We start from the raw sequence: 22,910 nt of genomic DNA on the forward strand, positions 1-22,910 counted from the left end.
AGTCCATCTGATCCAATGTCTCATTCAGGGCCCTTGTTTCTTTATTGACCGTGTGTCTAGATGATCTATCCATTTCTGTAAGTGGGGTGTTAAAGTCCCCTGCAATTACCACATTCTTCTCCATAAGGTTGCTTATGTTTATGAGTAATTGTTTTATATATTTGGGGGCTCCGGTATTCAGCGCATAGACATTTATAATTGTTAGCTCTTCCTGATGGATAGACCCTGTAACTATTATATAATTTCCTTCTTCATCTCTTGTTACAGCCTTTAATTTAAAGTCTAGTTTGTCTGATATAAGTATGGCTACTCCAGCTTTCTTTTGGCTTCCAGTCGCATGATAAATAGTTCTCCATCCCCTCACTCTCAGTCTAAAGGTGTCCTCCGGTCTAAAATGAGTCTCTTGTAGACAGCAAATAGATGGGTCTTGTTTTTTTTATCCATTCTGATACCCTATGTCTTTTGGTTGGCGCATTTAATCCATTTACATTCAGTGTTATTATAGAAAGATACGGGTTTAGAGTCATTGTGATGTCTGTATGTTTTATGCTTGTAGTGATGTCTCTGGGACTTTGTCTCACAGGGTCCCCCTTAGGATCTCTTGTAGGGCTGGTTTAGTGGTGACAAATTCCTTCAGTTTTTGTTTGTTTGGGAAGACCTTTATCTCTCCTTCTATTCTAAATGACAGACTTGCTGGATAAAGGATTCTCGGCTGCATATTTTTTCTGTCTAGCACCCTGAAAATCTCGTGCCAATTCTTTCTGGCCTGCCAAGTTTCAAAAGAGAGATCAGTCACGAGTCTTATAGGTCTCCCTTTATATGTGAGGGCACGTTTACCCCTTGCTGCTTTCAGAATTTTCTCTTTATCCTTGTATTTTGCCAGTTTCACTATGATATGTCGTGCAGAAGGTCGATTCAAGTTACGTCTGAAGGGAGTTCTCTGTGCCTCTTGGATTTCAATGCCTTTTTCCTTCCCCAGTTCAGGGAAGTTCTCAGCTATTATTTCTTCAAGTACCCCTTCAGCACCTTTCCCTCTCTCTTCCTCCTCTGGGATACCAATTATGCGTATATTATTTCTTTTTAGTGTATCACTTAGTTCTCTAATTTTCCCCTCATACTCCTGGATTTTTTTATCTCTCTTTTTCTCAGCTTCTTCTTTTTCCATAACTTTATCTTCTAGTTCACCTATTCTCTCCTCTGCCTCTTCAAGCCGAGCCGTGGTGGTTTCCATTTTGTTATGCATTTCGTTTAAAGCGTTTTTCAGCTCCTCGTGACTGTTCCTTAGTCCCTTGATCTCTGTAGCAAGAGATTCTCTGCTGTCCTGTATACTGTTTTCAAACCCAGCGATTAATTTTATGACTATTATTCTAAATTCACTTTCTGTTATGTTATTTAAGTCCTTTTTGATCAGCTCATTAGCTGTTGTTATTTCCTGGAGATTCTTCTGAGGGGAATTCTTCCGCTTGGTCATTTTGGATAGTCCCTGGCGTGGTGAGGACCTGCAGGGCACTTCCCCTGTGCTGTGGTGTATAACTGGAGTTGGTGGGCGGGGCCGCAGTCCGACCTGATGTCTGCCCCCAGCCCACCGCTGGGGCCACAGTCAGACTGGTGTGTGCCTTCTCTTCCCCTCTCCTAGGGGCGGGTTTCACTGTGGGGTGGCGTGGCTCGTCTGGGCTACTTGCACACTGCCAGGCTTGTGATGCTGGGGATCTGGCTTATTAGCTGGGGTGGGTAGGCAAGGTGCACGGGGGCAGGAGGGGCAGGGTTAGATCACTTCTCCTTAGGTGATCAGCTTCAGGAGGGGCCCTGTGGCAGCGGGAGGGAGTCAGATCCGCTGCAGGAGGTTTGGCTCCGCCGAAGCGCAGAGTTGGGTGTTTGCGTGGAGCGAGCAAGTTCCCTGGCAGGAACTGGTTCTCTTTGGGATTTTGGCTGGGGGATGGGCGGGGGAGATGGTGCTGGCGAGCGCCTTTGTTCCCCACCAAACTGAGCTCTGTTGTCAGGGGGCTCAGCAGCTCTCCCTCCCTCTGTCCTCCAGCCTTCCCGCTTTCCAAGCAGAGCTGTTAATTTATGACCTCCCAGACGCTAAGATGCGCTTGTTGTGGGAACACAGTCCATCAGGCCCGTCCGCTTTTGCCAGCCAGACTCAGGGCTCTGCTTGGCCGGCGAGCCGCCCCTCCGCCCCGGCTCCCTCCCGCCAGTCCGTGGAGCGCGCACCGCCTCGCCGCCCTTCCTACCCTCTTCCGTGGGCCTCTCGTCTGCGTTTGGCTCCGGCGACTCCATTCTGCTAATCCTCTGCCGGTTTTCTGGGTTATTTAGGCAGGTGTAGATGGAATCTAAGTGATCAGCAGGACAGACGGTGAGCCCAACGTCCTCCTAAGCCGCCATCTTGCAAAAAAAAAAAAAAAAAACCATCTCAAATGGATTGTCATAAATTGCTTCTGAAAAATTAACCTCTTTAATTTGCATTTATAGATTGTATACAAAGAAAAATTTACAAAAAATAAAAAAATTGTATTTACAAAACTAAATGTAGTGTAAGAGAAAGAAAGTTCTATATATTGATTGTAATTAGCAGTGATCTTTTCCATCTGTATTTCTTGGCTCGTGGCCCTGTACCTCCCTCCACTCCCATTCCATTTTCACATCACCTTTTCTCCCTCTGCTTCCAACATTTTATCACCCTCTCTGACTCTGACCCTCCTGTATCCCTCTTACATGGATTTTTTTTTTTAATTATATTGGGCTTGACGATAATCTCCCTAACTCAAGATCCTTAACTAAATTGCATTTGCAAATCCCCTTTGTCATGCGAAGTAATATATTCACAGGGTTCTTGGAATAAGGACACCAAGCCAGGGATATCATTCCCCCACCACAGATCCAAACAAGCTAAGCTGATATATGCTTTCCTTCATTGCTGTGTTCTCGGTGCTGAGCACTGCACTTTGAACAGACTATATATTTATATTTATTTCTATTTGTAACTTTTATTTCTATTTCTATATTTCTATTTCTCTCTATATATTTGATAGAATTGTTAAAATTTTTTTTAACATTTATTCATTTTTGAGAGACAGAGACAGAGCACGAGCAGGGGAGGGGCAGAAAGAGAGGGAGACACAGAATCTGAAGCAGATTCCAGGCTCTGAGCTGTTAGCACAGAGCCTGACACAAGGCTCGAACCCAGGAAACATGAGGTCATGACCTGAACTGCAGTCAGATGCTTAACAGAATGAGCCACCAGGCGCCCCTTGACAGATATTTTTAAATGAGTGAGTTAATCAGTCTTCAAAATTATATATAGCTTATCAAGCTTTACGTAGTCCATTGTCCATTTTTATATGTTGATTACCAAAAAGTTTTCAGATTTTATCAAAATATCTTTATCATTAAAACCAAAAATTTTAGAGTCTGAGTAAAGATTTGATGTTAGAAGAAAAAGTAACTGGAAACCCCTTTCTACAATCTTGCATCTATGTGTATCTTTCTCGAAAGATAATCCACTGCATTGGGGGAAAGTTTGACTTTTTGTTACAAAGCTAATTTTGAGATTATTTTTATGCTGAAGTGACAGGGATCTTCATGTTTTAGCCTTCTTTTAACCTTATGGAGAAACATAAAACAAGACACATCCTTTCTTTCACCTAATATGCCTTCAAACATTTTGGGTCACTTCATTAAATTAATTTCTATGACAATATCTTCTTACATTTAGATTGATTTTTGTATTTCTCTTGTTTCTAAAGAACTACTTTACTGTCATAACTAATATAAACATAACATTTTGGGTTTTATGTGATCAATACATTGTACAAAGATAGACTTATTACCTTTATTAGAGAAAAACTGTTAAGTATATTCCGTAATATTCTATAAAAATACATTTTATCTCATAATGACCCCCTAGTGAAGGAAAACAGCCTGCTATTTTGATACAAAATAGTTTCAAGTAATTTTTAAATCTTAATTCAGATCTTTACATTTAACCATGTGAATGTTATCATGTTGTTTTTGGCTCGTTATTATAGCCTGCCAAAATCAATTTGAATCCAGGTTTTCTAGGAATAAACTACCTAGAACCTACTGCTCTCCTTCTTCATATTTAGTAAGAATTAATCATTAATCAAAGAAATTACCTTTGTCATCTTTAAACATTAAAACATGATATTACTACATTAAAAGAAACACCAACATTACCAGATGCATTTCTGTGATTATGGGATCAAGTAAAAATAAAACTGTCAAATGCCTTGGTTGATTTGGATGGGTACAATTGACATTAAATTTAGAAAGATGTAAACAAAAGACAAGACCCCTTCATCAAAATGCCAAAAAAAAATATGTATACTTAAAATGTATGTGTAGATGGGGCATCTGGGTGGCTCACTTGGTTCAGCGTCTGACTTTGGCTCAGGTCATGATCTCATGGTTTGTGGCTCCAAGCCCCACATTGTGCTCTGTGTTGACAGCTTGGAGCCTGGAGCCTGCTTCAGATTCTATGTCTCCCTCTCTCTCTGCCTCTCCCCTGCTAGTGCTCTTTCTCGCTCTCAAAAGTAAATAAATAAATAATTTTTAAAAAAGTATCTGTATAAACCAAGAGCTTAAAGATGTATTGGAGCTTTTTAAATATCATTTATGTATTATATATTATGGACATCTCAAGATCATTATGTGATCATTAAGAAAATACAACCAAAAATTCACATTACAGTATAGAATAAATACTACAAACAATATAAAATCATTTTTGAAAAATAAACTAAGATGGTTTCCAAAATGATTCAAAGGAAAGAAAATTAAATAAATTTAAATAATGTGAAAAATAAAGTTATGATAGTAAATAAAAAGGAACTATTATGCCAATTATGTAGGTTTAAAATAAGACACAGGGATAAGTTAATAAAAACCATGCCCCAAAACGTAATTGAAGTGAAATTTTCCTCACATGATAAATTTCTACAGATTAGAAAATTACAATTTGCAATTTGGAAATAAAAATGATACGGATATTTAGAGAAGAAATAAAAGGAGTGTACATTAAAAATAAAGACTTTTTTTTTTTAAAGCTATCCTCAGGTATGTTTACTGTGTTAAAAACGAAACAAAACAAAAATTTACTGTTTTGTTAAAATAGTAAAAAAAACACAAGCCATCAACTGTCGCCAGGTGTCACTTATGTTTAAGACATAAAAAACTCTCTTAGGTATGTAAGTTCTTAGAAGGTAGAGCTTTTTGAAAAGTTACCAGAATTTGGGGCGCCTGGGTGGCGCAGTCGGTTGAGCATACGACTTCAGCCAGGTCACGATCTCGCGGTGCGTGAGTTCGAGCCCCGCGTCGGGCTCTGGGCTGATGGCTCAGAGCCTGGAGCCTGTTTCCGATTCTGTGTCTCCCTCTCTCTCTGCCCCTCCCCGGTTCATGCTCTGTCTCTCTCTGTCCCAAAAATAAATAAACGTTGAAAAAAAAAAAAAAAAAGTTACCAGAATTTGCTTATGCTGCAGCCAGACAAAGACAAATCAAAGCACATTGCAAGACTGGGGAAAAGCACAAATAGATTTACATCAGGTAAATTATTTTTATAAGTGCCATGTATAGATTCCAAAACAAACTTTAAGGCTAAAAGTGCCCTGATAATAAAACACACATAAAAACACATAGCAATTTAATCATTTAGAAATAACCATGATAATGGAAGAGTAATGTGTAGCAATAAAATGTTAATTTTCTTATGTTTTATGGGGATAAAATATGCTTCAATCTTGATTTGATAATTAGAAAAAACATTTTTCTTCAATATAACAACTATCAAAATATAGAAAACTAAGTGCATTGCTGAAAATTACTGAAGAAAAAACTAACGGAAATATGGTTTATGGAGTTAAAGAGAAAGACAGAAGAGAGCTTGATACCATGAGCATTAAGTTTGAGTTATCGCCAAATCTCCTATGTTCCATTAAGAGCAAAGCTTTAAAGTTGGTACAAAGACTAAAATATAATTGTATGAGAATAAAAGATGAAAAGAAAATTAAAAACATAAGAGGATGGGAGGTGAGAATGTGGCAGAGGAAGAAAAAGCTAAAATTTGAGTCCTCATTATTTGTTGGGCCTTTTTAAAACCCCTTATATGCTACAATTCTCAGAGGTAATGACTAGTGTCAGCATCATAATTATCTTCAGATTTTAAAATGTAGACTGAAACTTGGAGAGCTAGAATAATAGTAACAAATGGCATCTATTAAATGGCTAAGTCATTACATTCTAAGTCAAGAAACATTAAATAGGGCAACATATACAATTTAATTTTTGTAATAATAATACATGATTATGTACCTTTCTTCATGAGCAACAACTGGAAGAAATTCTAAAATAAAAATATATGAATAAAACAGTAGGAGAAAATGACAAAAATGACAGACTTTGACAAATCAAATTGGGAAAAATGAATGAGTATATAATGGCTCTAAATAATATGGTTAATGTGTTTAGGTTAATAAGTAATAACTATGAGGGGTACAAAAATTAATCTAAATTAGCTTTTACTTGTTTAGACATACAACGGTTAAAAGTTAAATTATAGGTGAAATTAAAGAATTACAAATGAAATATCCAAAACAAGCCAGACAATAATAATCACACAAGCTTGTTACAAAGAAAAGAAAAAAAAAAAGACCTCTAATATGACATTTTTAAAAGAAAAGAAAATTATGTTCTCATTAGTCTCTTGTACACTCAGGATTAACTTATAACGTTATTTAAGTTTTATCGCCTATAGACTAAGTATTATAAATATACATTGTGCTAAGAAAGAATTGAATTGAAACAGATAGACCTTCTCTAATCAAATAAAAATATCAAAAGAAAAATAAATTTATGAATAAAAAGGGGAAATGAACACAGATACAGAAGAAACTAAAATTCAGTACCAAATTATGTTCCATTCTGTGGCAGTGCATATTAAAGGGGTGATAAAATTGAAAATAATTGAGGAAAATATAAATGATCAAATGTGGCTTTATAAAAACGAGAAATCACCAAATTTTGCCAAGCAATTCAGTCAGTAAAATGACAGATGAAACAACTGTTTAAATCCACAAAACAAGAAAAGAATATAAGACTAGATAATAGGACATGAATTATGTCAACATTTTGAGAACGAGTAAACAGATGAAGAAAAGGTAACTGACCACCCAACAAAAGAGGTTCCAGCCTAATCCCTACAGAGAAAAATAACGAAGTGTCAGCAATTCACTGCTACAAAATCCTAGAAAGACAAAAGTGGCAGATACCATGTAGATATCAGTAACCATGTGGTCAAAAGTGGGAAGACTGGTTGAAAGTGTGTTTAACAGCACTGGAATGCAGGCAGCAAGGCCCAGGTCTCTCCTTCCCACATATCACCCAACAAACACCTCAGCCAATATGTTAGAGAATTTTGCCTTGAGAAATTGGACTCTTTGAGAAGTTATAGTTCATGATATTTGGATTTCCTAACTAAAAAGACATTATAGGGGCGCATGGGTGGCTCAGTCTGTTAGGCGTCTGACTTCGGCTCTCGTCATGATCTCAAGGTTCATGAGTTCGAGCCCTGCATATGGCTCTGTGCTGACAGCTCAGAGCCTGGAGCCTGCTTCGGATTCTGTATGTCACTCTCTCTGCTCTCCCCCAACTTGTACTCTGTCTCTCTGTCTCTCTCTCAAAAGTAAATAAACATTAAAAAAAATTTTTAAAAGACATATAACCAGTCATTCTCTACAAATGTATATGAATCCATTCTCTACAAATGTCATAATTTTATATTTGCTTACCCTGTATATAAGAGACCTGTTGAACTCAGTTGTAAATTAGCTTTTAGAGACTCAATTTTAATGGGGAATGGAGAATCAATAAATACGGGACCTAGAAAAGCCTCAAAAATGAAAGAGACAGATAAAAATGTACAAAAATATTCCCCAGACTTTAGTCCTTAGATGATTCAATGGGCCCAGCACATGCACTGCATGATGAATCACATGAGCATATATAAACACATATCAAATTTCTGTGAAATTCCAACACAACTCGGTTTAGGGGATAAATCTTAAAAGCATTTTGGAACTGAAGGATGGCATCCATCTTTTCAGCAATAAGCCTGAATATTAGAAAATTAAGTGTAATATTGTATTTCAAAGAAAACTGCTTGTTAGCCTAAGAATTCCATGACTAATCAAACTATAAGTCAATGATGAGGGTAAATAAAGGCATTTTCAGAACTAAATCATAAAAATGTCTTTTTAAAAATCTGCCTTCTTACTGTTCTTTATAAAATCATGAAGGGTGGGCACCACTAAAATCAAGCAGTAAAGCAAAAATAAGATTATGGGATCCAGGACACAAAAGAAGGGGACTCCTGGTTGGCATTATACATTATATGTAAGTGCATTATATATAGCACTTAAAGTGGATCAGTCTATACTACAGTAGAAAGAGAGGGCTGTGGAAACTGCAGCTTAGAGAAGAAAAGGGAGGAGGGAGTGAAGATGGATAAGAAATAAAAGGACAAAGAGAGAGAAAATTTGAAAAAAGAAATTATAGGGATGCCTGGGTGGCTCAGTTAGTTAAGCATCTGACTTCCGCTCATGATCTCACCATCTGTGAGTTCAAGCCCCGCATTGGGCTCTGTGCTGAGAGCCTGCTTCAGATCCTGTGTCTCCCTTTCTTTCTCTCTGCCTCTTCCTTGCTCATGCTCTGTCTCTTTGTCTCCAAAACAAGTAAATAAATTAATTAAAAAATTTTAAAAAGAAATTATAAACATTTGAGTGTTCATATGTTGTTTGAGCATTTTGAAAAATTAGTGAGCAGCATGTCACCCAACTGCAAGAACACTTAAAATAATTAGAAAACTAAGCAAATCAAAAGTGAGACAATTATGAAATCCGAGGAAAACAAATGTCCTGAAAAAGAGTTGTAATCAATGTATTACTTGACTTGGCATGATGTTTACATGGTTATAGTAGTGTTCCAAAGTGGGATCTCGTGCTTTAGTGATATGAGGGCTGGAAGGCAGACTAGTGGAGAAGGGCTAGTGCCTCAATGGAAAAAAGCAGAGCCAATAGACAATGTCAATATATTTCAAAGCCATTCATAAATCTGAGATTATTTTCCAAGGAACTTAATGACTGGGAAATTCACTTTTGAGGGTCTACCGAATTTGTCAAAATATTCATATTGTCTGTTGAATTAAAATAAAATCTTATGGTAGATAGTAAATTAAAAAGTAACTGGAGCCTGACAGAATAGCCCCAGCTCCTCACAGACATTTGTTCTCATGTGTCATTGTGTAGGTAGTTAGGTTTCTATTTTCTATAATGTTTGGAAGCTTCTAGGTTTACTGTAAATACTTAGAATTTCAAAAACTTTGTGTATGATCCGGTCTTGGGTGCCCACACGATAAATATGTGATTACGCTTTCATCTCTATCATTATCATCACCGTCTGCATCAATATCCCCACCAGCCTGTCTTAATCCTCTGCCAGAAGGTATTGCATGAGAACTGTGACATCAGTTAATTGCTGGCCTTTCTCTTCTTGCTGCTACATGAAGGAATATTTGGGTGGGTGAAGCTCAGTCAGAGAAACGTGGTATTTTTTAAAAAATTACTTAATGTTTATTTTTGAGAGAGAGACAGAGGCAGACAGAGACAGAGCAGAGCATAAGTGGGGACAGTTCATAGAGAGAGAAGGAGACACAGAATCCGAAGCAGGCTCCAGGCTCTGTGCTGTCAGCACAGAGTCCAACATGGGGCTGGAACCCATGAACTGGGAGATCATGACATGAGCCACCCAGACGCCCTATGGTATTTGCATTTGAGATTGAGTTTGCCCATTCTTGTGGGTTGTCAACTCAATATTCTTATCATTTAACAATCGTTACCTTTAGTAAAGTCCCCTTAGTATTGCCTGTGTCAGTAGGCAGTAATAATTGAAATTTAATCACATATTTAAAGAAATATGCAATAGAATTCTTTTTTTGAAATAAACTACCTTATTTAGATAGCTACTGGGAGAACATATGTACTTAGTAACTCTGAAGAGAAGATTCATTAGTTTAACCAATAACTGGCTAGATCTAGAAAATGTTGCAGTCTAATCTAAAATCCCCATCGTTTGTTGTTTGTTTGCTTAATGAATAAGTATCATAATGACTGTCCAAGTTAAGTTCCGTGTTGGAAAGGCTTTTCCCCAACGGGTTTTCTTTTTCTGCCATCTATGTCAGCCTTTGCAAAATATTGAAATGATTTGTCAGAAGTGGATATGCTTAGTAGTGCAGGCAGTGGAAGGAGCTTTACCAACATTTTTCATCAGACTAAGTGAACATCAGTGTTCAGAAGAATGAAATTTATTAGAAGATAAATGAATGTAACTGCAAAAAGAGCAGACTGTTTTAATTTTTTTTTTCAACGTTTATTTATTTTTGAGACAGAGACAGAGCATGAACGGGGGAGGGGCAGAGCGAGAGGGAGACACAGAATCGGAAGCAGGCTCCAGGCTCTGAGCCATCAGCCCAGAGCCCGACGCGGGGCTCGAACTCACGGACCGCGAGATCGTGACCTGGCCGAAGTCGGATGCTTAACCGACTGCGCCACCCAGGTGCCCCAAGAGCAGACTGTTTTAGATAACTACTAAAAGGAGTTTAAAAGTGTCAAATAATTTGAAGTTTTCAGTGTGCAATTCACCAAATTAATAATTGCAAGATATGCCTTATGTAATTTAGTCGTGTCAGTTTAAACATACAGAGAAAAACATGTATCTTAGAAGTAGAGCAATAAAATGTCTGTTTAAAACAGTATATTTTCAAAATTTTATTAAGATTGCAGAATCACAATAGTTCATTAAACTTTGAATAATAATCTCTTTGTTAATAGTAACATATTTCATATTTTAAGGTATTCTAATAAACATATGAACATATATATACTAGTCATATTTGACCTAACTTGTTTGTTAATTAATTTTCATCCATAGTTACCTTTTTAATATTATATGACAAAAAATTTTAGGTGGAAATTTTTATACTTGAGAGAGTGTTCTAAGGCTTTTGCTATCATACACAGTTTCTGCTCCAAAAATTGTTGGCGCCTTTTTAACATTATCAGGAGAGAATTCATTAACATATGTAACCAAATCTACATCTTTTATTGAAATACCATATAACCTGCATTCTTTGACAGATTAAAGAAAGCTGTATCATAAATTTTGCAAATTGAACCTCTGTTACATAGCTTACCCAAATCATAGCGCTGCCATTTGCCTCTATGACAGGATAAAAATAAGAGTCTCATAAAAACAAAATAAAGAAGACAGTCTGTCATTCTTTTCTAAGAAAACATTTGTCAGAAACCTTTCAAAAATAATTGGGAAGAAAATGTGTTAGGTTCTACAACCCAGTGAGTCATTTTAAGGTGCATCTGAGCATGTTAAAGAATGGTATTTTTTATGATTAACCTAGTTGTGGAATGATATAGTCCCAAAGATTTTTCAAGCTTGCTTTAAAAAATAATTTTGCCTGATTTTAAGCTAAAACATTTATTCCACTTAAAAAAAAAAACAAAAAATTTCTGTAGGCTGATGCTCAATGTTTTAGACTATACATATTTTATTGCTAGATTCATTGTGCTGTGTGTGGTTTACTCTGATAAATATTGTTTGGAGCCCTATTCTGTTTTAGAAAAATGTAGTCTAGATTTTAGCTTTTAATTTATCAGCTGAGTAAATTCATATTTTCCTTTGAGAATGTGATGCTAACATGGATACTTTGTCAGTCAAAGGAATGTTCATATTTCAATTAAACAAAAGCACTCGTCAGTTTATATTGTGTATATACTTGTTAATTTCCTCTAATCATTTATGATCCATAGCAGAGCAGAGGCATGCCTTTTCATCTTCCTATCTCCTATAATGCCCCGTATATAGCTCAATATAAGTATATTAAATTTAAATGTATATATAAAATTGTTTTCATAAAGCTATTGCTCAAAGACTGGCAACAGCATTATTAGCCATTCATGTTCTATCACGATTGTAGTAACTTGTTAAATTCAAGCTACCTTCTATATTAAAGCATTATATTAAAACATTTTAATGTGAAATTTTATTAAGAAGAAGCCTAATTTTGTTAAATGTAAAGTGCTTCCAAGATTAGAAAATTTTTATTTCATGCCATCTCATTTTACAATAGCCTACCTTAAGCCACTTTTGATAACTTTAAGTAAGAGTACATCTAGAAATGATAATATAGCTGCATTTGCATGACTCATACCTGTTTGATACTGTTAACCTCTTATCTACTCCTAACTCCCCCAACTCATTTATTCTGTCCTACTTGCTATGAATCCTATTTTATCAATAACATGTATAAACTGCTTTATATATAGGTATAAAATATTCTACTACTTAGGAGAAGCAACGTGATATGATATAAAAGAATGAATGAGACAGGTTCTTCTCAGTTAGACATTTTCACATCATTCCGCCTCTCAAATACTGGGTCCAAAAGATACTAGGGAGTAATCATTAAGCAAAAAACAATTTTCCTCCCAAATCAACTTTTACAATGTGATTTTAGGCTAAGCTAATTTGTCAAAATAGAAGTATATTCCTTGTGGTTACTTGAATGCCTCAGTAAATAGTACACACTAGTTATTTAGTGAATATTCATTGAATGGACACATTTTTTAAACCATAGCCCCACTATAAACATACTGAGTTATTAGTAGTCTAAGCACTAGACTGATAGCTAAAATTTCTGATTATGTGACTCTACTCTTTAACTGTGTTGCATTTTTACAGACTGTTTCTTTACAACAATTTCCTCTGTTTTGTTGGTATTGATTTACAAGAAACTTTTGCAACATTGAGATCCACAAATGTAGTAGTTTGAACAAGATAGATTCATATTTCTCCCTCATGTAGCAATCCAGGGCTAAACGCTACAGAACTGGTAAAATGACACCATCATCTTCTGTATGTGGATTTCATCTCTGCATCCAAAGTGGTTGATTCATCTCTCACTTTCCCAGTAGGCAGGAAAAAGAAACACAGAGGACACTCAAAATGCATATATTTGAAATGCATAGATGGAAATGCAGAATTCACATTGCACTGGCCAGAATTTCATTACTTAACCATACCTACTGCAAGGTAGGTTGGGAGAAAGAGCCCAGTTAGGGGCAGAGAAGGGGCATTTGTGTTCAGCTAAAAACCAGGAGTTCTAGGTAAAAAAGGAAGAGCAAGAAGAGACATGAAGGTAGACAAGTAAAAGTCTTTAGTCCATTGTGTGGCTTTGGGTAAAGCATATCATAATAATACTTTGTATTGACCTTCATTAAAGTAGGTTAAATGATAAAAAGTATCATTAAAATGCTTTTTTCTCCCCTAGCTTGGATACTACTGGTTACTTTAAGTACCATTTTAGCTAAGACAGTGTTTCTATACATGTCTTAAATGCTTTCTTGGGACCTATGTCTTATCAAATGATGATGGTCCTTGAGATTTTCTTCTCTTTATACAACAGAAATACAAATCCTCAGGAATAGATCAGACAGGCTGAAATACAATGATAAAATTAGGCATAAACAAGTTTCCTTATCAACCCATGCGTGCAATCATATGTAATTAATACATTTTTAGAAATCTGATTATTCAATTCTTAAGAAACACTTAATGGTTACCTATTCAATTTCACATATAATGTCAGAGGAATGTATCACCATATGACAAGGAAAAAATCAGGGATTAATTACATTGGGTGGCATAACAGATGTCCTATCAGAGGCAAGTTTTAAAGACCCCAAAATACGACTGAAGGGTGAATATATGTTTGACAAACAGATGAAAGTATAGCTAAAAAGCACGTGGTAGGTAGAAGGTACTCTTATCAGAAGGAGCCACATTAGAGGTGGTATTCTGGGTTGATATTCCATTGTTTGTCTATGAAATTATGCACGTAATGTACATTTTATGTATGGAAGATATAGTAATCTGAGGGTGCTAAAGAAGGAAAACCTATTCTATACCTACAGTCACAGGACCTTACATAACACAGGTCCTTACTCTGTATCCATGGACAGACCACCAGGTAGGACAGACCTTTGTGCAAGACAAAAAGGTGGGGTGGAGGCAGGTGAATGATTTTTCATATTTGTTCCCCCTTTCAGCTCCTTTCTGTGTCAGACTTTTGTTGCTTTTCACAGGAAGGATTTGTTCCTTGTTTCCTTTTAACCCTTTCCAGAGTTGGAAAATTTATGAGCATGATCTAACTAAAATAAAGATTTGTCTATGTAAATTTGATTTTTTTCTTGTATTTTTGTGTTTCATACAGGATAAAGTCCAAGTTACTTTTAAGGCATAAAAAATCCTGCTATGCTCTCACAGTTGCTTATCTCCACAATCTTATTTCTAATGTTTCCCTAACTCCTGTGTTACGATCTCATATTTAACTCCTAAGATAAACTATTTAATACATTCAACATGTTGCTTCCTTGAATTTTTCCCTCATTGGCTAAATGCTATTCATTATTTACAGATGCCCCTTTGTATTCCATGTCATTTAACCATGCTTTATTCACCTTTTATCCTCAGTAGTAAACTTGGGGCCAGTAAAGTGTTTGTCACAAAATAAATAGTTGTGAAATATTGAATTAATGCTTGGGATGATGGAGCATTTTTAATCCCTGGCGTTTAACATTGGTTTGTAGGACTATTTCAAAAGGATGAGAAAAAGGACAGTTCAACTGTCAAAAGAAGAGCTAAAGTAAACTAAATGGCTTCCATGGTCTCTTTTGAATATAAGATTATACTTAATATGTAACAAATATTCATTCAAATTGTTTCTTCGAGTGTTACAGATGGTTATCCTCCTTTATCCTTCCTTTTCCTGGAGTTAGTTGTCCCTAACAAATAATGAAAAGTTAAAGTGTGTGTTTATACAAACACATGCATGCATATACACACACACAATGGTCCAGCTCACCGTGAATGAGGGTTTTTATTCAAACTACATAAACATACTATATTTTCTTATTCTTTTTCTTTTAATGTTTATTTATTTTTGAGACAGAGAGAGACACAGCATGAGCAGGGAAGGGGCAGAGAGAGAGGGAGACAGAGAATGTGAAGCAGGCTCCAGGCTCTGAGCTGTCAGCACAGAGCCCGACATGGGGCTCGAACTCACAAACTGTGAGATCGTGACCTGAACCGAAGTCGGAGGCTTAACCGACTGAGCCACCCAGGCGCCCCTTCTTTCTTTCTCTTTTTTTTAAATGTTTGTTTTCTTATTCTTTTTATTAGGGTTTGATGTTGTCCTTATATTGAGCATATTTTTTTGTGTGTGACTCAGAATGTAAAGAAAGAATATAAATTAGGAGTTGAACAAAGGCCACTTTCTGAAACTTACAAATGACCAATACTACACAGTAGGAAGAATATTTGCTAGAAGGTTTACAATTTTGAACAGAAAAAAATAATTAAACAAATAAATAAAAATAAAGCAATGCTCTGTGTCCAGTGAAAAAAAATGAGCTTACAAATTTTATGGGAGGTGATATTAAAAAAAAAAAAAGATGATAACATGTTAGACTATGATTAACAAATAAACCTGGCAAACTTTAGGTTTTAGTTTAAATGATATTTTCTTAATAGACTTCTCCTGAGTCTTCTTGTTCTAAATTACTTTCTATTGGTATTCCTTTTTAGAAGCTAATTGTGTATCTATGAATGTTATTATTTTCTCATCATGTGTCTCTTTAAGTTATGAACTTAAAGGAAGAACCATATCTTTTTGCTCATCAATAAATGAATGAAATATTTGTTATCAGAATATGTTATAAATATTTAATTAAATGCATGGCTAATGTAAAGGAGACCTGGAATATGTAAGATATATTTATTGGTTTTTACATTTATGGAAAGAAAGTTACTTAGCAGTAGTGCAAGATATAAGATTAAGTGCCACTTTTGAGTGCCCTCTTTCCCCAAGTGTAATTAAAATTATAGAGAAGTTCATCAAAAGAGGGGGAAAACCCACCTCATAATAGCAAGGATATAAGCAATATTCCTAATACAGCTTGAGACAACCTCTACTCAGAATCAACAGGGGCAAAGAATGGAAGGGAGAGAGAATAGAAAAACAGAAGGGGGTAAAAATTATGTAATCATTCAGTGAAATATTTTTGTTAGAATTGTTGCATATGACAATTTTTGTTTTTTTGTAAAACCGGAGGGGAGAGAGAGAATGTTTCAAGAATGAGAAAAACATAAAGAGATGACAGAAAGAGAGAGAGAGAGAGAGAGAGAGAGAAGGAGAGAAAAACTATAAATTTGGTCTTGACTTTAGACACCTTCTTAATATAGAGGCAAATGATTGGTGATTAATCTACTACTTGGTTATGCAATGAATTATCCATCATTATCCATATAATATAGATACTACTTATTTCTTTTTTCACATGATATAAACCCATAGACCCAGGAAAAATAATATCAGCCAGGATTCAGTATAGAGAAAAGAATCTACTGTAATCATTTTTTTCCAGAAAGAACTTAATACATGATACTTAATAAAATATAGTGATAACTGGAGAAGTTATCTAGCCTTCACATACATGAATTACTTCCAGAACGTGATCAAATTGACTCAAGTCAGTTAGCAAGCTATATTTTTTTATTATAATATTACTGAGTATATTCCCTATGCTATACTTTTCATCTATGTGACTTATTTTATAACTGCAGCTACTTCTTTTTTAAACATTTTTTTGTTTTTTTATTAAATTTTTTTTTAATGTTCATTTATTTTTGAGACAGAGAGAGACAGAGCATGAACGGGGGAGGGGCAGAGAGAGAGGGAGACACAGAATCGGAAACAGGCTCCAGGCTCCGAGCCATCAGCCCAGAGCCCAACGCGGGGCGGAACTCACAGACAGCGAGATCGTGACCTGAGCCGAAGTGGGATGCTCAACCGACTGAGCCACCCAGGCGCCCCCTGCAGCTCCTTCTTAATCCCCTTTATGTGTTTCACTCATTCCCCCCCACCTGCCCTCTCGCAACCACCAGTTTGTTCTCTGTATTTAACAGTGTGTTTGTTTTTGTTTATTTGTTTGTTTTGTGTTTTAGATTCCACATATAAGTGAAATTGTATGATATTTGTCTATCTCTGTCTGATTTATCTCACTTAGCATAATACCCTCTGGGTCCATCCATGTTTTCATAAATGCCAAGATTTTATTCTTTTATATGGCTGAATAATATACCATTATGTGTGTGTGTGTATGTATACACATGTCTTTTTTAACATTCCTCTATAGATGGACATTTGAGTTGCTTCCATATCTGGGCTATTGTAAATAATGCTACAATAAACATAGGGATGCATGTATCTTTTCAAACCAGTGTTTTCCATCTAGCTACTTCTTTATTGGACGACATAATTTAAGCCAATAGCAGAGATGAATGGTAGGGCTAGGAGATTAATATTCTAATTTTGTGAGTTAAAAAATATTATTCCAACTTGATAGAACAAGAAATAAGTATTTGTGTGTTTTCTTTAAATGTATAAAGGTAATCAAGATAAGAACCAAAATATTAATAAAACTCTTAATAATGAGATAAAAGAGGAAAGGCAGGAAAAGTAGAGTTTGGAATAAATAAGCCATTTTTCATATTTTATGGTTGGGAAACAAATTCCAGAAGTTTAGTCATCAAACTAAAAGGCAATATAGTTTATTATTAGAGGTATAATATTTTGAGCTTGGAGAAAACCACTAAAGACAAAATTGAAGCTATGAGTCTGTGCTTCTTGAAGGTATGATTGCAAGTGCTGGGAAGTAGGACCTGTGGGTTTTGCTTTTACGGTTGCCCAACTATGATGGTTGATTTTTAATTTGCATTATGTTCACACTTAAATTTGATAATTTTCAGTACATACGCTGAAGTGTTAACAAAAAACTTAAGAGTTAGAAATCTGTGTCAGTGAAAAGTATTTAGTGGAAGCCCAGATCCTGACCTGCTACTCTGTAGGCGTGCTGACAAGTCTGACTCTGTCTTTGGCCCTCCACCATGTCCAAATCTGTGCAATAACTTCCCATGGGGCTATATGTTCCAGGCTCATTGGAGGTTAAAGTATGACTGGAGTGGAATGCAGGAAGGTGTGTTCTGATCTTCCCTAAAGCATACAGAAGGTGCCACTTTAGCTAATTAGTAGAGAGGGCCAGCACACAGGTGGCACCACTTTACATAACTAGTAGAGCTCCTCTGGCACACAGATGGAGCCTGTTGAGGTAACTACCCTCAGGCCTCACCACAACCCTTGCACCAACCTTCAGTCTATAGGAGCTATAGATTAAGGTCTGCGCAGTGGGGAAGTTGGTGTTGTAGCACTCCTGTTGTCTGTCGACCTGACTCCCTCTGTTGGTAAGTTACCCTCAATAAAACTGTAAATGTTATGGGGCGGCTTATATTATTTTTCAGTCTCAAAGTGCCTTCTCTATCTAGAGAGAGCATTACTGACCCTACTCCATTTTCTAAAGGTGTCCCATTAGTTCTTCGACTCAGTCTTTTCAACTTTGACTCCTCTTTAATTACAGAAGACTTCTGCTGTAGACTCATGAGTTCACCTTATAAGAGTATTACATGTCAACAGTGCGGTTACAACCTTTATATAAAATTAAAATATTTGACCAATTTATGATGTCTTAATCTTTTTACACCTTCCCCTTTTAAGTGCTTCAATGAATGCTCAACTGTATACATATATATATATATACATATATACATATGTATACACATACATATGTATATATGTATATATGTGTGTGTATATATATATACATATATACATATGTATATATGTATATACGTGTGTGTGTATATATATATATACATATATATATACATATATATATACATATATATATACATATATATGTATATATATATGTATATATATATATATGGCACCGTGTAAGAGGAAGATGACCTAAGACTCAACAAATGTAGATTCGACATTCATATTCTTTCCAACTCCCACCAATGGTCTTTATCACACCAAAATGTTGCATGCTTTGTTAATTTCTGTTTGTTGCATCCTGGAGAAGAGGTCTTCCTCCATAGCCATCTTCCTTTTGTTGTTGTTTTTAAGATTTTTATTGTTTTTGTTTTTTGGATTTGTTTGTTCATTTGTTTTCGTAGAGGAGTGTTTTATTTCCAGGAAACAGTGTGTAAATATTAAGTAAATGATGGCATGTTGGGTGAAAATGAACTGTCAAGCTTCACTACTAGAAAATTAGTCAGAGTAAAACTTTATTTTCACGTTTGTTCTTAGACTAACATGAACTATTTAAAAAAAGTTTTAAGTTTTATTTATTTATTTTGAGAGAGCGAGAGAGCATGAGCAGGGGAGGGGCAGAGAGAGGGGAGAGACAGAATCCCAGGTAGGCTCCATACCTTCAGCAGAGATCCCAATGTGGAGCCCAAACTCACAAAACTGCGTATCTTCTGACGTGAGAGTTCTCATAGCTTTGAAATATTTATGCAGATTTTTGTAGACACAGTCACAATGCTCTATGGTCTATAAAGCTATGTAAGTGCTAGGTATGTTAACAAAAAAAATAAAGAAAAATTCAGGAGAAGAGGTTTTTCTACTTCCAGGTTAGAATATAGAGACCAGAAACTGTGAATATGTTTTTCTTTAGAATGTCATGGTAACAGGGCAACCATGTGATAATAAAAAAGGGAGAAGAAAATAAAGTGTTTTTAATAGGAAAAAGAAAATGGAAAAAACTTAATAAGGAAAATCAAATACAACACTTTTAACATGTAATGTTATCTTATGTATAATTAAGTAGAGAATAGTAATCTTGGAAAACCTTGGGAAAAGTAATTTCAAACATTATATTGTATAGCGTAGGTCTGATAAATTTTAAAATACATCTACACATGTTACAGACAAATATTTTATTTCAGTGAGGTATATAAATACATAAATATATTCTCCTCACTGGGCCAAAAACTGTGATTGCTAAAATGTAAATTATAATTTTAGTTTTTACTCATGAAAAATTGTACTCTTCAGAGACACTGTACATATTGCATAAAATAATTTGGTAGCCACAGATCTTCAGTATTCATTTTTGTTACGTGATTATATATATTTTTTCTGTTGAATCCATGCAGTCTGTGTATTGCTGATGCTACAGACATCTTTTAATGTAAAACTTAAAAGCTCTGCATTTGAAGATATTACGAGTCTATGGAGAAACATATAAATAATGGATTTTGCTGCCTCATCTCGTTGAAAACAATTATTACAAAGCAAGTTCAAATACAGTTAAATCTCCTTAGTTGCAAAGAATGAGCATGGTAATTGCAGGAAAAGGCGATAAAGGCAGTTTTCACAATGTCGCTTCACTGTGATATTTTGTATCTGATAGAATGTATATCTGAGTTGATAGCTACAGGCGAGTCAGGCAATTTAAAATGTATATCAATTGTGAGATAAGGCCCCATGCTTGACAGGCTTTAACAAGGAGGAAATGCTGGCACACTACAGAGTATGCTTGAAAGAAAATGATGTAAGTCGTATGCATGATTAAGAAATCAAAAAGATTTTTTTTGTCTATGTACTGAGTCTTAGAAGTAGATAAGAACAAGCTCTTGAGGGGCGCCTGGGTGGCGCAGTCGGTTAAGCGTCCGACTTCAGCCAGGTCACGATCTCGCGGTCCGTGAGTTCGAGCCCCGCGTCGGGCTCTGGGCTGATGGCTCAGAGCCTGGAGCCTGTTTCCGATTCTGTGTCTCCCTCTCTCTCTGCCCCTTGCCCATTCATGCTCTGTCTCTCTCTGTCCCAAAAATAAATAAACGTTGAAAAAAAAATTAAAAAAAAAAAAGAACAAACTCTTGAGACATTAAAACCGATTTAATCTCCTTGTTTGTCTATGGGGAGATATGCTTTGATCCCTACCCCACCCTCAGGGTGGAAGGTCTCTGGATACCCTGTGAAGTCAGATACTTGGCAGAAAGTTCCAGATAAGAGCTACAGAATGTACAAATGCACTTATTTAAAACAATATATGCATTATATAAGTATGCAGGAATTGTTTTGACATAGAAACATGCTAAACCTCAATTAAGTTTTATAATAAGTATGTAAAAGATTGTTCTTCTCAAGTAATACTCATAAATAAATTATAATAAAGCCTAGTATAGCAATTGTAGCAGCCCTAATAGCATTATTAACATATTTTCCATTTAGTTATTGTGTGGCATATTAATACGTGATGTAGTATTCATTAGTTTTGTTCAAAATAGAAAAATTTCCAATTGTATTGACTATTTTTATTAAGTTTTAATTTTAATTCCAGTACAGTTAACATACAGTGTTATATGAGTTATATGAGTTTCAGGTGTATAATATAGTGATTCAACAATTCCATACATTACTCAGTGCTCATCATGGTAAATGTACTCTTAATTCCCATCACCTATTTCATCCACCCACCCTCTCGCCCCACTCAGGTAACCATCAGTTTGTTCTCTATAGTTAAGAGTCTGGTTTTGGCTTTCTCCTTTTTTTTTTTTTTTTTTTGTCTTTGTTTCTTAAATTCCACATATGAGTGAAATCATATGGTATTTGTGTTTCACTGACTTTTTTGCTTAACCTTACACTCTCTTGTTCCATCTGTGTTGGTGAAAATGACAAGATTTCATTCTTTTTTTATGGTTGAATTCCATCGTTTAGGTATACCCCATCTTCTTTATCCATTCATATTGATGGACGCTTGGGTTGCTTCCATAATTTGGCTATTGTAAATAATGCTACAATAAAGATAGCAGTGCATATATCCTTTTGAATTAGTGTTATTGTAGCTTTTGGATAAATACGTACTAGTACGGATACTGAATTAATAGGGTAGCTCTATTTTTAACTTTTGGAGGAACCTCCCTACTGCTTTCCACAGTGGCTGCACCAGTCTGCATTCCCACCAACAGTGCACAAGGGTTCCTATTTCTCCACATCTTTGCCAACACTTGTTGTTTCTTGTTTTTGTTTTTGTTTTTGTTTTTTTTAGCCATTCTGACAGGTATGAGGTGATATCTCATTGTAGTCTTGATTTGCATTTCCCTGATGATGAGTGATGTTGAGCATCTTTTCACATGTCTATTAGCCATCTGTATGTTGTGGAAGGCACTTACTGGGATGAGCACTGGGTATTATATGTAAGTGAATCACTAAATTCTATTCCTGAAATCATTATTATACTGTATGTCAACTAACTTGGATTTAAATAAAAAAAAATAAAATAAATAAATGTGTCTGTTTATGTCTTCTGCCTATTTTTATTGGATTATTTATTATGAGAGTACTGTTGTATAACTTCTTTATTTGACACAAATACTAACTCTTTATCAGGTCATTTGCAAAGATCTTCTCCCATTCCATAGGTTGCCTTTTAGTTTTGTTGATTGTTTCCTTCACTGTGCCGAAGCTTTTCATTTTGATGTAGCCCCAATAGTGTATTTTTGCTTTTATCTCTCTTGCCTCAGGAGACCTAGCTGGAAAAATGTTGCTATGGCTGATGTCAAAAAAATTATTGCATGTGCTTTGTTCTAGGATTTTTATGGTTGTGGGTCTCACATTTAGGTCTTTACTCCATTTTGAGTTTATTTTTTGTATGGTATAAGAAAGTGACCTAGTTTCATTCTTTTGCATTTAGCTGACTAGTTTTTCCAACACCACTTGTTGAAGAGATTGTCTTTTTCCCATTGCATATTCTTGCTTTTTTGGTCAAAGACTTATTGACCTTTTAACTGCGGGTTTGTTTCTGGGCTTTCTTACCTGGTCCAATGATCTATGTGTCTATTTCTGTGTCAGTATCATACTGTTT

This window comes from Prionailurus viverrinus, chromosome F1 (genome assembly GCF_022837055.1).
Source record: "Prionailurus viverrinus isolate Anna chromosome F1, UM_Priviv_1.0, whole genome shotgun sequence".
NCBI lineage: Eukaryota > Metazoa > Chordata > Mammalia > Carnivora > Felidae > Prionailurus > Prionailurus viverrinus.